General features: G+C 40.4%; 1 protein-coding gene across 3 annotated transcripts in view; it reads right to left on the reverse strand.

The window, feature by feature from the left end:
- CENPP (centromere protein P) overlaps positions 1–14,948 on the reverse strand; it is a 148,050-nt gene that overhangs the window by 89,694 nt on the left and 43,408 nt on the right. The window lies entirely within an intron of this gene.

Below are 14,948 nucleotides of genomic sequence, written 5' to 3' on the forward strand. Positions count from 1 at the left end.
TCCTGGAAAAAAGAGACAAGTGGGGTGCCGCAGGATTCTGTCCTGGGCCCATTGTTGGTCAGCGTCTTTATAAATGACTTGGATGAAGGAATTGAGGGGATGCTCATCAAATTTGCCAATGACACCAAACTGGGAAGGGTAGCTAATGCCACAGAAGACAGAACCAGAATTCAAAATGATCTTAACAGATTGGAGAACTGGGCGCAAGCTAAAAAAACAGAATTTCAATAGGGACAAATGTACAGTTCTGCACTTAGGCAGGAAGAATAAGATGCACAAATATAGGATGGGGGACACCTGGCTTACTAGCAGTACATGTGAAGACGATCTAGGGGTCTTAGTGGACCACAACCTTAACATGAGTCAACAGTGTGACACAGCAGCAAAAAAAACCCTAATGCTATTCTAGGCTGCATCAACAGAAGTATAAGGTCCAGATCAAGGGAAGTAATAGTACCACTCTATTCTGTCTTGGTCAGACCACACTTGGAATACTGTGTCCAATTCTGGGCACCACAATTTAATAAGATGTTGACAAGATGAAACGTGTGCAGAGGAGGGCAACCAAGATGATCAAGGGTCTGGAACAGGCATAGGCAAACTCGGCCCTGCAGAAGTTTTGGGACTACAACTCCCATCATCCCTAGCTAACAGGACCAGTGGTCAGGGATGATGGGAGGGAGCTGTAGTCCCAAAACATTTGGAGGGCTGAGTTTGCCAATGCCTGGTCTGGAAACTAAGCCTTATAAGAAACACTTGAAGCAACTGGGCATGTTTGGTCTGGAAAAGAGGAAACTGAGAGGAGATATGATAGCCGTCTTCAAATATTTTAAGGGCTGTCACATGGAAGAGGGAGTGTGCTTGTTTTCTCCTGCTCTGGAGGGTAGGAATCAAGGCAATGGCTTCGAGTTACAAGAAAGGAGATTTGCCAACTGCCAGACCTTTTGTCACTCCTGATTTCATGTGTGTTTTCCTTGTTTTTGTTTTATTTCCTTTTTACCTTGAACAATAGCTGGGTAGCCTAGAAGTAGTATAGGCTGCTACCTGTCCCATCATCTTGCTTTCCATTCCCCAGAATGCCTCTGAGCCCCACAAGGCTCAGGGAAATTCTTCATAGGGAATGAAGAAGGGAAAGAAAGAGGGTGGAATAGCCTGTCTCCAAAGCTCTTCAGAAACAAAAATGAAAAGGGAATCTGCCATAAATATATGTTCTTCTCACTTGTTTTGGATTTATTGTTTTGCCCACATTTTTGTTTGGTTGTTTGGGAGTGAACTGTTTTACCTGCTTTTGGAGGTTGTGTGTGTGTTGGCTATTCTTTGGCCAGTGTTGGCTGCTTTTGTTTTGCTTAGTTGGTTTGTATGTGTGCATGTTGACCGCTTTGTTTTCAGGAGTCATTCTTTGCCTGTTTTGAGGTGTGAGTCTGTTTGTGTTGCCTGTATTTTCTTTGTTTTTGCTATGTGTTTTGCTAGTTTCAGCATCATGAGTTTTCCCTCTTTGAAATAGGTATAGAGTCGTGCCTGTGACAGTTTCTTAGATTTCCAAATGTGTCCTAGCAATTCACTAAAAGTCTTTCAAAATACTACAAATTTTTCTGTGATTGGTACTAATTATTATTAAATTTATATACCATCCTTCATCCAAAGATCACAGGGAGGTTTACAACATTAAATAATGGCAGCAACACAATCAAATACATGAAAGTTTATCTGGATTTACTTCCACTTTTTGCATTTTGTATTTACTGTTCAAAAACTGTGGGCTCCATTTGGATGGACCATGCAACTTAAAAGAGATATCAAACAGCTGCAACCAAGATGATCAAGGGTCTGAAAAATCAAGCCTTATGAGGAATGGTTGAAGAAGCTGGGTATGTTTAGTTTAGAAAAGGGGAGACTGAGAGGAGATATGATAGCCATTTTCAAATGTCTCAAGGGCTGTTACATGGAAGAGAGAACAAGCTTGTTTTCTCCTGTTCTGGAGAGTAGGATTCAAACCAATGGCTTCAAGTTACAAGAAAGGAGATTCTGATGAAACATCAGGAAAAACTTTCTGACAGTAAGAGCTGTTTAGCAGTGGAAGAGACTCCCATGAGAGGTGGTGGACTCTACTTCCTTTGTGGCTTTTAAGCAGAGGTTGGATGGCTATCTGAGTCATGGATGCTTTAGCTGAGATGCCTGCATTGAGGGGATAGGACTAGATGACCCTTGGGGTCCCTTCCAACTCTGCTACTCCTGTGTGGACCCTATGTGCATGCCAACTGAAGACTACAGTTGATGCATCTGAAGATTTGGATTATAGTCCACAAAAGCTTGCACCATAGCTGGTTGGTCTTGAAGACATCTGTTGTTTGATTACAGATTAAGCCAAATTTCAATGATTATGTACAACATACTGCAGGATTCTAATTACCCCAACATAGCCTGGAGAACCAAACATTTCCATGAAACAGTAGCTGATACGGATATCTCTCTGCGCTTATTTTTATATGGTAACTTTTAAGATGTTTTACAGTTAGCTGAATTCCTGCGTGCACAGAATTCCTACAGATCTTTATTTTGCAGGAAACTCAGGAATGTTGTAAGAATTTAATTAAACAATTACAATGTACATAAATTTGTTCTGATACCAAGCATCTGAGTAATGTTACAGCAAACACTTTCTTCAGTTGCTGTGCTCTTGTCCTTTGCTGAACTAGTGTCCTTACCAGTGAGTTAGAGTAGTTGCAGCATGCCAATATATTATGAAGTAAATGATAAGAATAAATCCAGCTTTTAAAATAATTCCCTCAGCCTACCCTTAATGCCATGATCACACTGCTTTGTGACTAGTTTCCTGCTTCTGATTTATATATGAAAACAAAACGTTATCATAGTACTTCCAGGATTGCCATATAGGCTTACCACTAAACCACCAAGAGATAACTTGCACATGAGAATAGAGTGGTGGATGTAAAGGCAAGAAGAAGCTATATTGTGCTCCATGACAGGGAAGGCAAGCCATACAGGCAACTCTAGGCAGGAGTTCAAGAGAAGGGAATTTAAAATGGATTTTTCAGGTACACCAGAATGAGACAAAAAATTACAACTGGGTCTAAGTTGGCACATGCTGAATGTTATTGGAATGCAGAAGGAACAAAGAATGCTCAGGGTTTGGTGTTTGTTTGTTTTTTACAATAGCATAAAACCACAGTTTGCAACTATGACTACAAGTAGGTTTGAACATTGTGTTCAGTAACTACTGTTACTGAAATTGCTTGTGCAAAATTAATGACAACCATGCTTATCTCCAAAACTGTAATGGAGGGAGAGTGCCTGCACAAGAATAGCCATGTGCGCATGGGTGGGGCACCCATCTCCTAACTGTGGTCATATTGGTAAGTAGTATGTCTGCACTAAACTTGGGAAACTATGACTTCTACTTAATATCACCCATACTTATTATAAACAATTCAGGACAGAATTTTGTATCATTAATGACTCTGCTAGTTATTCTAGACAAAACAATTACACATCAGCATAAAAGGTATAAGAGGAATATATCAATGTCATTATATACAATGTGGACCCAGAAAACAAAACTAATTTTTGTGGTATCTCATCACCAAAGAGGGACAATGATTTTTGCCCCTCCCTCTTCACTTCCACTTGTACTCTGTCATCCGGTCCAACTAAGGAAATATACACATGAAAACACATTTTCCAATATACTTTAAAAGAACTGGGGGGGGGGGAGAGAAGAATTGCGCTCAGATAATACCTTAGGGTACAGGTTTTCCAAGGCCAATAACTCCATGTCCCACACCCACAATCCCTTAAACTGGAATGGGGCAGTTTTCCTCCTTACAGTTTGTAAGGATATTTTAGTGTGGGGTAGGGAACTAGGCTCAGAAGAGGCATGTCAGGGGGGCTTCCTCCAAGGCTAGTCACCTCCACAACTGTTTGAACTGCAGGGTCACCCACTTCAAGGATGGGAAACCTTAGGCCTGGGGCTTAAAAGTAACCTCTCAAGACTCTCCCTTCAAGGCCCTGCTCTGAGTCCTACTCAAGTGCTTTTGGCTGGCTAGAATGTGTCCTTGAACTGTGATAATGCCTGTTTCTTTCGTAGATGGAGGATAGAGGTGTAGGTGGGTGGGTGGAAGACTCTAGTTTTTGCATGGCTGCAATGTAGCCTGCTGCACAAAGGTAAGAGTCCGCATTCATTGCTCTGTTCACTTCTTGCTCTGGCCCTACCCGCTTTTTGTCTCTGACCCTGCCCAGAAATAGCCTTTATAGCATGCAGGAAGGTTGTCCATGAGGATGTGCAGTTCTCAAGTTGAAAAAATGTTCTCCATCCCTAATTTAATGGATGTGAAGAAATTGAGTTTGGAGAATATGCACCTAAGGACCACTGAATCAAAAGAAACCAGTAACCAAGTGCTATTGCTCTTCTGCCTTGATTCAGCAAGTGCAGGCTTACACTTGCCTGCTTCTCTATTCTGTCAACCTAATAGCCAGAGTGTACCTTTACTGTGGAATCCCCAACCTTTTTCTCTGTTTTGATGTCCCAGAATGTCTGCATGTGGGACAACCACTTACACATCACATCATATATGTTATTTTTTCCCATAATCTAGTAATATATTCAAGACGAAGGCTTTTATGTTCAATTTTTGTTGTTGTTTGTTTCTATTTTTGGTGAACACAGGATAGGAAGACATCCTTCAGAGATGTGAGGTGCATTTATTTGATCCACAAATGTTGTAAAAAACCATCACAAAAATAAAGGCTACTCTTTTCTAGTTTAGTTCTTTAGTGTAACAGCGCCACCTAACTGTAGAATAATAAGCAAAGGCACAATTCCTACAATTTTAGAACTAATTATGGACTTACAGTAAAGAAAACCAGAAATAAACCAAACATCTATATCTATATAGATCGTAATGGCAACTTCCTAACATTGCTGTGACTCAGTTAACAGAATGTCAACAGACTGTTTGGTTCATTTTTCTGAATCTATTCCTGCTGTCAGTTTTCAGAATAATGGAGAACTGATTGTTCCTGTTAAGTAAATAACTGTAATGCACTAAAAAATTAGAAGCAGTGCCATGTACTGCCTCAAAGCAGCCTTTCAGTCTGCCATTCACCTAGTTACTGGCATATCCATTTGCACAAATAGTACTTTGTAACCTGGTGCCTCAGACTGGCAGAGACAGAAATACAAAACAATAGGCAACCTTTTTTTGGTGTGCAACCTTAACAGAGCTATTTCTCAATTCCAAAAAGCAAATGGTGAAGGTGATTGGTTTTTCTGTACACCATTAGTTTCTACAAGGTTCCTCCTTTAGTATAGTAGAACACAGGCAGTGGGGTCTGACAGTGGGTACAAGGCTTTTCTTCACAAATGTAGTAATGCATCTAATCAAACAGTGGCTCTGTATCTCTTATTTTAAAGAACTATGCAAATATTTCATAGAATCATTTGCTTCTTTAATTACATTCACAACATTCTGAACATGAGAAAAATGTTCACCATATGAATCTGACAACTACAGATGTAACCTACAGAGGCACAGCAAGATGTCTTATATCAAATTAGATCATTGTTCCACCTAGGTAAAAAAGGTAAAAGCGGCGCTCATCTCACTTTCAGGCTGAGGGAGCCGGCATTTGTCCAGAGACAGCTTTCTGGGTCATGTGGCCAGCATGACAAAACTGCTTCTGGTGCAACAGAACACCATGATGGAAGCCAGAGTGCATGGAAATGCTCCATCTACCTCATCATTGTCTACGCTGACTTGCAGCAGTTATCCAAGGTTTTAGAGTCTTTCCCATCCTTCCCTGGAGAGAACCTGGTACTTTTGTCCTTTGTCCACAAGCCTCTTGCACCTGCAATAGACTGGTGTCCTCCTGACACCTCCAGCTCAAACAAACCTCAGATATACCTGTGGTTCATATATAATATCTCATTGGCTTAGCAATAACTTCTGATACTTTGGGAAACTTGCCCTGGATGAAGAACATGAACCAAGATTATGATTTCTACCAGAACCTTTAATACTTAAATTGGTACAGTACATAAGCAAAGTAAAGTTTCCTGCTTGGCAGGGGGTTGGACTCGATGGCCCTTGTGGTCTCTTCCAACTCTATGATTCTATGATTCTATGAAAGTTCAAATGTACAACACATGGCTAGGCCACAGCTGTCAACGTTTCCCTTTTTTAAAGGGACATTCCCTTATTCCTAATAGGATTCCTTACAAGAAAAGGGAAAAGTTGAGAGCTATGGGCTAGGCAAGCTAAGATGCAGATCCAGCAAGCGACATGCCCCCTGATATCCCATTATATGGAAATGGGGTGGTACAACTTAGGGAGCATGTGGGCCTGTTTCTTAGACTAGGCAAGCAAATGGACACTGCTTCAGGAACGTTGGGCCTGACCTATCTACTTATGTCTGATCTGGCGTCTCTGTGACCTAGGTGATGGAGGAGGCATCAGCAATTTCTCCAGATCAGATCAGATCAGATCAGATGGGTGATTCCTCTTTAGGGACTGAACCAGAGGTGAACTACCAAGCTCTGGAGACAAGTTGATCTCATAAGCAGAGTGTCCAAATCAGACCCTGTTGACTCCAGAGACAGAATAGAGCCCACACGTCTAAGTAATGGGCAGGGAAACAGGCAAGGAGATAGGATGGAGAGGAATCCCCCCACTAGGACCTTCCCTTGTATCCTCTTCAACCTTCCCCCCCAAAACTGTGGCAAAAAGTCAGTCCAATCCCACTGGAATCCAGGAGGGGAGCCCATAAGGCTGTTTCAGGCAATCCATGCCCACCTCTCCTACACCTACGCTATACATGTCAGGTTGGGTTTGACAGAAAGAGGCTTTGCAAGCACTGCCAATTAGCAGTGCCTACAAAGCCCCTTGTGCAACACTTTCCAAGCACCAACAACCAGCTGATTGTCAGGTGCTTAGAAGTGTTGAACACAGAACTTGCAAAGTACTTTGCACACTACTTTCCGAAACCTCAACAACCAACTGACTGTTGGGTGTTTGTGAAGCACTGCACACAGGGTTGAGCAAGCCCTTTAAATTATCTCTTCCCAACTTCACAGGTCAACTCTGACTGGTGTCAATTACCTGGTATCATTGATGATTGACAGGTGCTGCCCACCCATCAAAGTTGGCCCACAAAGGGGGGCGGGCGAGCAAAGGGATAAAGATCTGGCCTGCTGACCACAAAGCTTTACAATCCAAGTCTACATTGAGCAACGGCAACTCTCCAGTGTCTCATACAAATATTTTCAAGCCCAGCGATTAAATTTGGGCAGTTCTCCATACAAAGCATGGGTTCTATCACTGAGTTTGGCCCTATCCCTATAGCACTATGGAGGTGCTATGTCAACATAGTTTATCAGGTCCATTCTGAAATCCAGAGATGCTCAAACGTATGTCTAAAGAGTAATGAAAAACATGTGGCGATTAATCTTTCAGGAATATAACAATGGTAAAGTACATATGGCTACTCAACTTTTATTGGTATCATTCCTGACAATCTATACTTTTGCTCCCAAGTGCCATGAAATATATTACTGTAAGATGTTTGTAATGTCATATAAAATGCATTCAGAATTTAAGTCAAAAACTGATCCTTAATACTTATGCACTAATCAGTATAAATGTTTAATTAATATGCTTTTATCTCTGAATTATTTTAATGTATTTAATGTCTTTTATTACTTTTTCACATTTAATAAACGTAAGTTAAAATACAATTTAACTAGTCCCTCAGGTATGAATTATGATGTATTTTTATCTTCTTTTGCCCTTCTGCTTACTGCAAAAATAGAAAACTCAGTCAGACCATAGGATGGCAGTCTAATCCCACTATATCAAGGACTTATAAAAAAAGGAAAAAAGAATGGAATGCAAATAAACAAGTTTCTGAAAAACGAAAGATACTTTTACAAAGCAGTTTGATATACAGTGGTACCTCGGGTTACATACGCTTCAGGTTACAGACTCCACTGACCCAGAAATAGTACCTTGGGTTAAGAACCTTGCTTCAGGAGGAGAACAGAAATCGTGCTCCGGCGGCAGAGCAGCAGCAGGAGGCCCCATTAGCTAAAGTGGTGCTTCAGGTTAAGAACAGTTTCAAGTTAAGAATGGACCTCCGGAACGAATTAAGTACGTAACCAGAGGTACCACTGTATTAGAACAAACTTTCACACTATAGAGAGGATCCTGGTCCACATGAAGTAGCCCTCCTTCTGTGTATCCTACGGATTCATTTTAAATGAATAATACATTATATTATTCTATATAGCATTAGCTAAAGATTGATGATTAAGTAATTTCTACAGAAATGTGCTTTATCCATAGTTAATCCAGTACCTAAACACATTTACCAGGGAGTAAATCCCATTGGAGACAGCAGGGTTTGCTTCAAATGAGCCTCAGAAATAACTGGAACACAGTGCATTTCTAGAAGGACTCATGCAACACACTCCCGTCAGTTCATACCTGCCAATAAACAAGCAAGCTCATCCTGAACCATCTGACCTGGCTCCCACACATGGGCACAGTGTGAAGACCCTAGCTCAATTATTCCTGACAACTTTATTCCAAAAATCACTAAATGGCTTAAACATACATCAGGTTACACATTACACACACAGTTCAGGAGTTCAAAGCAGAGCTCTAAGAAACATAGATAGGCACAAGCTAAGACATTATCTCAACACCTGACACATACCGTCTTTTTCTTTCTATAAGACGCACCTTTCCCCTCCTAAAAAATAAGGGGAAATGTGTGTGCATCTTATGGAACAAATGCAGGCGGGAAGCTCTGCTCAGCGCTCACTTTAAAGACCCGCTTGGAGGGTGTGCGCAGCTCTTTGGGGCTTTTCCCCGAGGAGGGAGGGGGGTTGCCCTTCTCCTTCCTCAGGGAAAAGCCCCGAAGAGCCACACACTCCTCGCGCTCTTTAAAGTTAGTGCAGCTCTTGGGGGAGCCTTAGCAGCCCACACCCTCTCCCGGGCAGGGGAAGAAGGCTCCCCTTGCCTGGGAGAGGCTGCACGTGGCTATCGCATAAGCCAGGACAGCCAGTGGGATCGTGGCACTGAGATCCCACTGGCTGTCCTGGCTTCTTGTTTAGCCACATGCAGATTAGATGATTAGGAAAGACAATGATTAGGGTTTGTGCTCTTCCCCACAAAATAAAACCCAAATGAAGATACAGAAAGAGAAGCTGTCCTTCTCTGAATAATAACGCATTTGTTGTAAGATGAAAGAAAAAAATGCCAACATTATTTCTTCAATGTAGAGAAAGCCAGGGAATATCTCCACTAGTCTGCTGCAGTTATTTCCAGCATCATCAAGGACATGTTTTTCTTTTTGGCTATCTTCTCTTGGTTTAGTGATAAATCTACCTATTCCTAATGTAAAATAATTTTAGAGTGAAATGCCATGTTATGTTTATTGTAAACTAGGGTTATTGGCAGGATTTCTACCACCCACAAAGAATCAACCTATGGAACGATTACGTATTATGCCAAGAGAAATTCTGCAAGTAATTTTTATTGAGAACTTATGAATGCACTGTAAATTGTATGTTGTTATTGTTGTTTAGTCGTTTAGTCGTGTCCGACTCTTCGTGACCCCATGGACCAGAGCACGCCAGGCACTCCTGTCTTCCACTGCCTCCCACAGTTTGGTCAGACTCATGTTTCTAGCTTCGAAAACACCATCCAACCATCTCATCCTCTGTTGTCCCCTTCTCCTTGTGCCCTCCATCTTTCCCAACATCAGGGTCTTTTCCAGGGAGTCTTCTCTTCTCATGAGGTGGCCAAAGTATTGGAGCCTCAGCTTCAGGATCTGTCCTTCCAGTGAGCACTCAGGGCTGATTTCCTTAAGAATGGATGCGTTTGATCTTCTTGCAGTCCATGGGACTCTCAAGAGTCTCCTCCAGCACCATAATTCAAAAGCATCAATTCTTCGGCGATCAGCCTTCTTTATGGTCCAGCTCTCACTTCCATACATCACTACTGGGAAAACCATGGCTTTAACTATACAGATCTTTGTAAATTGTATACAAAATGATAAAACTTCTAATATAGGTCAAAATGAAAAGCACAGCTCATCCTCCCACAATAAGAATGGAGAAAATGAGTCAAGGACCTTCTTATTCTTCGAAGAGGAGTAAAACAAACCATACCCAGAACCAGCAATTTCTTTGAGGTTTTCAAAGTATGGTTAGAGATCAGGAAGGATCTGGCCAACATGAGAAGTATGAAAAAGATACACATCTAACATTTCTACCATCGTAAACCAAAAATCACATGCTAGTACACAAAGGATGCTGCTGCATACCACTGAAGGATACTGCTGAAATGACTTAGAACACAAGCCTAACTTGAACAACAACATCAATTGGTGGTTTATAATTTTTCACAAGTAAATTAGCTATTTATTGGAGAAGATCAGCAGTAGCACAGTATATAAGCATGCCAGATTTTTAGGGACATTATCATGTTACAGTGGTTCCACTTCTACTACATTTCATGAAGGTGGTGCTGGAATATTACAGCTTTCCCCCTACTATTCAATGTCTACACAAAAGCAGAGAAAAGTAATCTGGGGTGTGGCTGAGATGCGTCAAACTTAAATCTAGAGAAGACGAAGGTACTGTTCATGGGTGATTCAACTGCTCAATAAATGGTTCTCAAATTAAATAGTTTTGAATGGGCTTACACTTCCCTGAAAGAGCAGGTTTGTAATTTGGTGGTTCTCTTAGCTTTTAGCTTTTTCACTTGCAGCACAGGTAGCCATGGTGACAGAGAGTGCCTTGTATCAGGTTTGGTGGATAAATAAACGTGTTGCAAAGTTATCAGTGCTCTAGTAACCTCCCAGCTGGATTACTACAATGAGTAATCTGTGGGCTGCCTTTGAAAATGCTCTGGAAAAGAAATTTCAGTTAACCCCCCCCCCCCCGAAAGACAAGATTATTAATAGGAACGGGTAGATATCAGCACATGATGTCAGTGCTTGGTTATCTGCACTGGTTTCCAATCTATTTCTAGGCCCAATTCAAATGCTGTTGTTAACCATTAAAACCCTAAATGGCTTGGAGACAGAATACCATAAGAATTGGCTCCTTTCATATATACCTCCCCGGACCTTAAAAATCTTCACTACAGGCCATTCTCATAGTTCCTCTTCCTAATGAGTTGAGGCAGTTAGGAAAGAACATTTTCAGTAGTTGCTCTCATATCAAATGTTAATTTTACTGCTGGTTTTCATTGTTTTATTGCTCTCATGTTGCTTATGATGGTTTCATACTGACGTTTGTGCTTCTATAGTTTTTCTGTATTGTTTTTAGTTGTGATTGTATCAGTATCATTTTAAATTTGTGAATTGTCCAGAGAACATGTTTAATTGGGAAGTAAAGGTAAAGGGACCCCTGACCATTAGGTCTAGTCGTGGCCAACTCTGGGGTTGCAGCGCTCACCTCACTTTATGGCCGAGGGAGCTGGCGTACAGCTTCCGGGTCATGTGGCCAGCATGACTAAGCTGCTTTTGGCGAACCAGAGCAGCACACGGAAACGCCGTTTACCTTCCTGCCGGAGCTTTTGAACTGCTAAATTGGCAGGAGCAGGGACTGAACAACGGGAGCTCACCCCGTCGTGGAGATTCGAACCACCAACCTTCTGATCAGCAAGTCCTAGGCTCTGTGGTTTAACCCACAACGCCACCCACATCCCTCAATTGGACAGTAGATAAAAGCAATAAAAAATACAATACCATGCAGTGTCCTATTGAACACAATGGGATTTACTTTTGAGTAGAAATTTATAAGATTGCATGGTAAATCTGTAAGAAGTGTAAAAAATATGAGAAATTGTCCTTTGATTTCCTCCTGCTTTTCTAATTAATGCAAACATTGATAGCTGCTGTTCAGTTTTTAAACAATTTGTTGAGTATTATATTCCTAGCTAATAAAAGTCACCAGAAAAATGCAAGTGCAAAAGAAGCATATAATTCAATAAGAATTTTTAATCTCTTCTCTTTTAAAACTATTATTGTATACACTCTTAAGAAATATGGTTACTCAGTGGAAAGAGACTGAGAATACTTTTTGTGTTCAGTAAAACTTAAGAATCTGCTTTCTATTTGTTTCTGGGAAGACTCGAGGTTTCAGAACAAAGCTGCTAACAAGAAACATATGGGAAAGTTTTGCAGTAAGTGAACAACTGGCTTCAGCTCCAAATGCCACGTATCACATTCCAGTGTCTCAGACAATCTGGGAAGAAGCTTGTAACAGTTACCTTACTTGTTCAATCACACAACAGTGCACATAAAATGTCAATTTTAAAAGATTATTATGTAGAACCACTAAAAAATCAACAAACATCTAAACTGACAAAGCTGGAAACACTACTCAGATATTCAATTTGAAGTAAGTAGTTGGCCAGCATAAATCTGGAAAAATATTCAATAAAAATTAGCTGAGCTACATGTGCTGCCAGGAGCCAGACTTGCTGCAGTTTGTTTACAAAATATGAATGTATCAGTACAAATGTGACTTAAAAGTTTTTAACTATATAGTTTCTGGGAAATAAGGATAGGCTATCATTCCCTGCTTTTTACTTGACACCAAGTTAATACAAAATATTCTTAGGAAGCATTCTAGGCGAAATGTTCTTATTTTATTCCACAATCAGGCTCCAATGAAACATGGTAATACCTTCTTTGTAGTTTCTGAAACTGAGCACATCAAGTGAGTGTGGGAAATGTCTTTCAAAACTCAAGCTAACTAAGGGAAGTGTATACACTCATAAAGCATAGCTTCTCAGTTTAATTCTGCTGAACTGCATTATTTCTAGTTTTTAAACATTTAGTGTGATGGACACACATTTCCAATAGTAATATCTATCTCAAGCAATTATATCCCCGCCCACTAAATCCTTGTTAACTAGAAGGATTAATAATTTATTTTTTTCTCATTTAAATGTGTGCATACCAGCAAAACATAGGTCTTGTTCACAACTGTTTACTCTTGCTGCTAATTGTGTTCAATAACCATCACACTCCAACAGAGTACCCTTAAAATCTTTTTAAAAATAATTTTTATATATACAATAATACATATAGCAGTCTGGTTCATACATGCTTTCATCAAATTCCTTTTATAACATCATTGTCCAAGTGACATGCTATCTGTGTCTCTGAAAAGTACAGTCAAGATGACAGCCACTGATCCTATTCAGGAGCCATGTATGTGTTTCATAAAAAGGTCAATCTCCACGTACTGATCAGCAGGAAGGCAGATGTTACCATCATGCATCCACTAAGAATGCATAGCCTTGGAAGATTATATCTTGAATCATTTCTACCCAGCTTCCTGATTCAGATTCTGAAATAGCTTTTGTCACCATGATTGATGACTTCTATATGCTAATTTTTCTTGCTCTCTCAGCAGCTTTAGATAACATAATCTATAATATCTTTCTAGAATGACTTTATGGATTGGGAGTTAAAGGCATGACACTACAGAGTTCTTGCAGCACCCTACAGTTCCTACCCATTAGAACCTCTCCTCAGTTCCTTGGAAGTTGTGCCATGGGGCCCTGCAGGGATCCATTTTGTTCCCTATGGTATTTAACCTCTATATGAAACCTTTCAGGAAGCTTTGGAGTGAGGCTTCCCCAGTATGTTGGTCACCCCCAGTGCTCTCTTCCTTTTCTATTGAAATCAGGTGCAGCTGTACAGGTTTGATACCTAGAAGCAGTGGACTGAATGAGAGCCAATAAACTGACACTGAATTCCAACACAAAAAAGTGCTGTAGATTTGCAGTTATTGGGAGCAGGCTATTTTGGATGCATTCCACACAAAGGAGTAGATGTTTATTCTAACTTGTCAGTGAATGCATATGGAAATTGTGAAAGTGATTTTTAAAATGAAATGTTATTAGTGCATCATCCCACCCATCTGCCGGGCAGGAAATATGTCGCTCCAACACATTTTAATACTTCTGTCTTAAAATTCAAAAATTCAACTTAATCTACTGTTAAATATCTGTGGTACATAAATGCAAGCCAGGAACCATCTTACATTATTTGATTGTGAATGAAATGGCTGACCTGGTTATATGAAGCTAGGAGAGCAGAGTTGGTCCAGCCCCAGACAGTGTCACTGAATACTCAGTACAGCATTAGGCTTGAGTGGCAAATATCAGTCACGGGGCAATCCCAGCAGACAATTCAATTGTTTTATTGATGCATTTTAAAAATTGCTGTTTTATAATTCAAGTAGGTTATCAAACCAACTTAAACCACACATTACTCGCTAAGTGACCTTGAGCTAGTCACCATCTCTTAGCCTAACCTACCTCACAAGGTTGCTGTGAGGGTGAAATGAGAAGAACCATGTATACCACCTTGAACTCATTAGAAGAAAAACAGTGTTTTAGGTCTTCAAATAGGCTCTGTGTTTTGTTTGGCCATATAGAACATGGGGTTTTCACCATCTGCACTCTTTAGTGATGTCCTGATGGCAAAGTAGATATGGATGTCTAGGAACTACCATGTCTATTCCTGAGGTTAGCCTTGTATTTCATAATTCATTTATACTATCCACAGGATAACCATTAACATGAATAATCCTTATTTTATATAGCTCAAACTATATGCACAACTTTTTAAAATGTATGGCTGTGTTCCTGTCTCAAGAGATTTGCAATCCATACATAAAACAGAGAAGATTACATAGAAAGGGGAGGGAAATGGATGCAGGAATAGAGACACCAAGAATATGAAACTATTTCAGTTATACATACTTTTGTACAGGAGGGTATGGAATTTAGGGGTTGCTGTGAAAACATTTTCATAATAGAATTTCCCCTGTAGAATTGTGCAAGCCAGTTGGATCCATTAGGCTCCAGGTATGAACCAGCCTAATTGATTGTGTCATAGGG

The sequence above is a fragment of the Podarcis erhardii genome, assembly GCF_964252035.2.
Source record: "Podarcis erhardii genome assembly, chromosome: 2".
Lineage (NCBI taxonomy): Eukaryota > Metazoa > Chordata > Lepidosauria > Squamata > Lacertidae > Podarcis > Podarcis erhardii.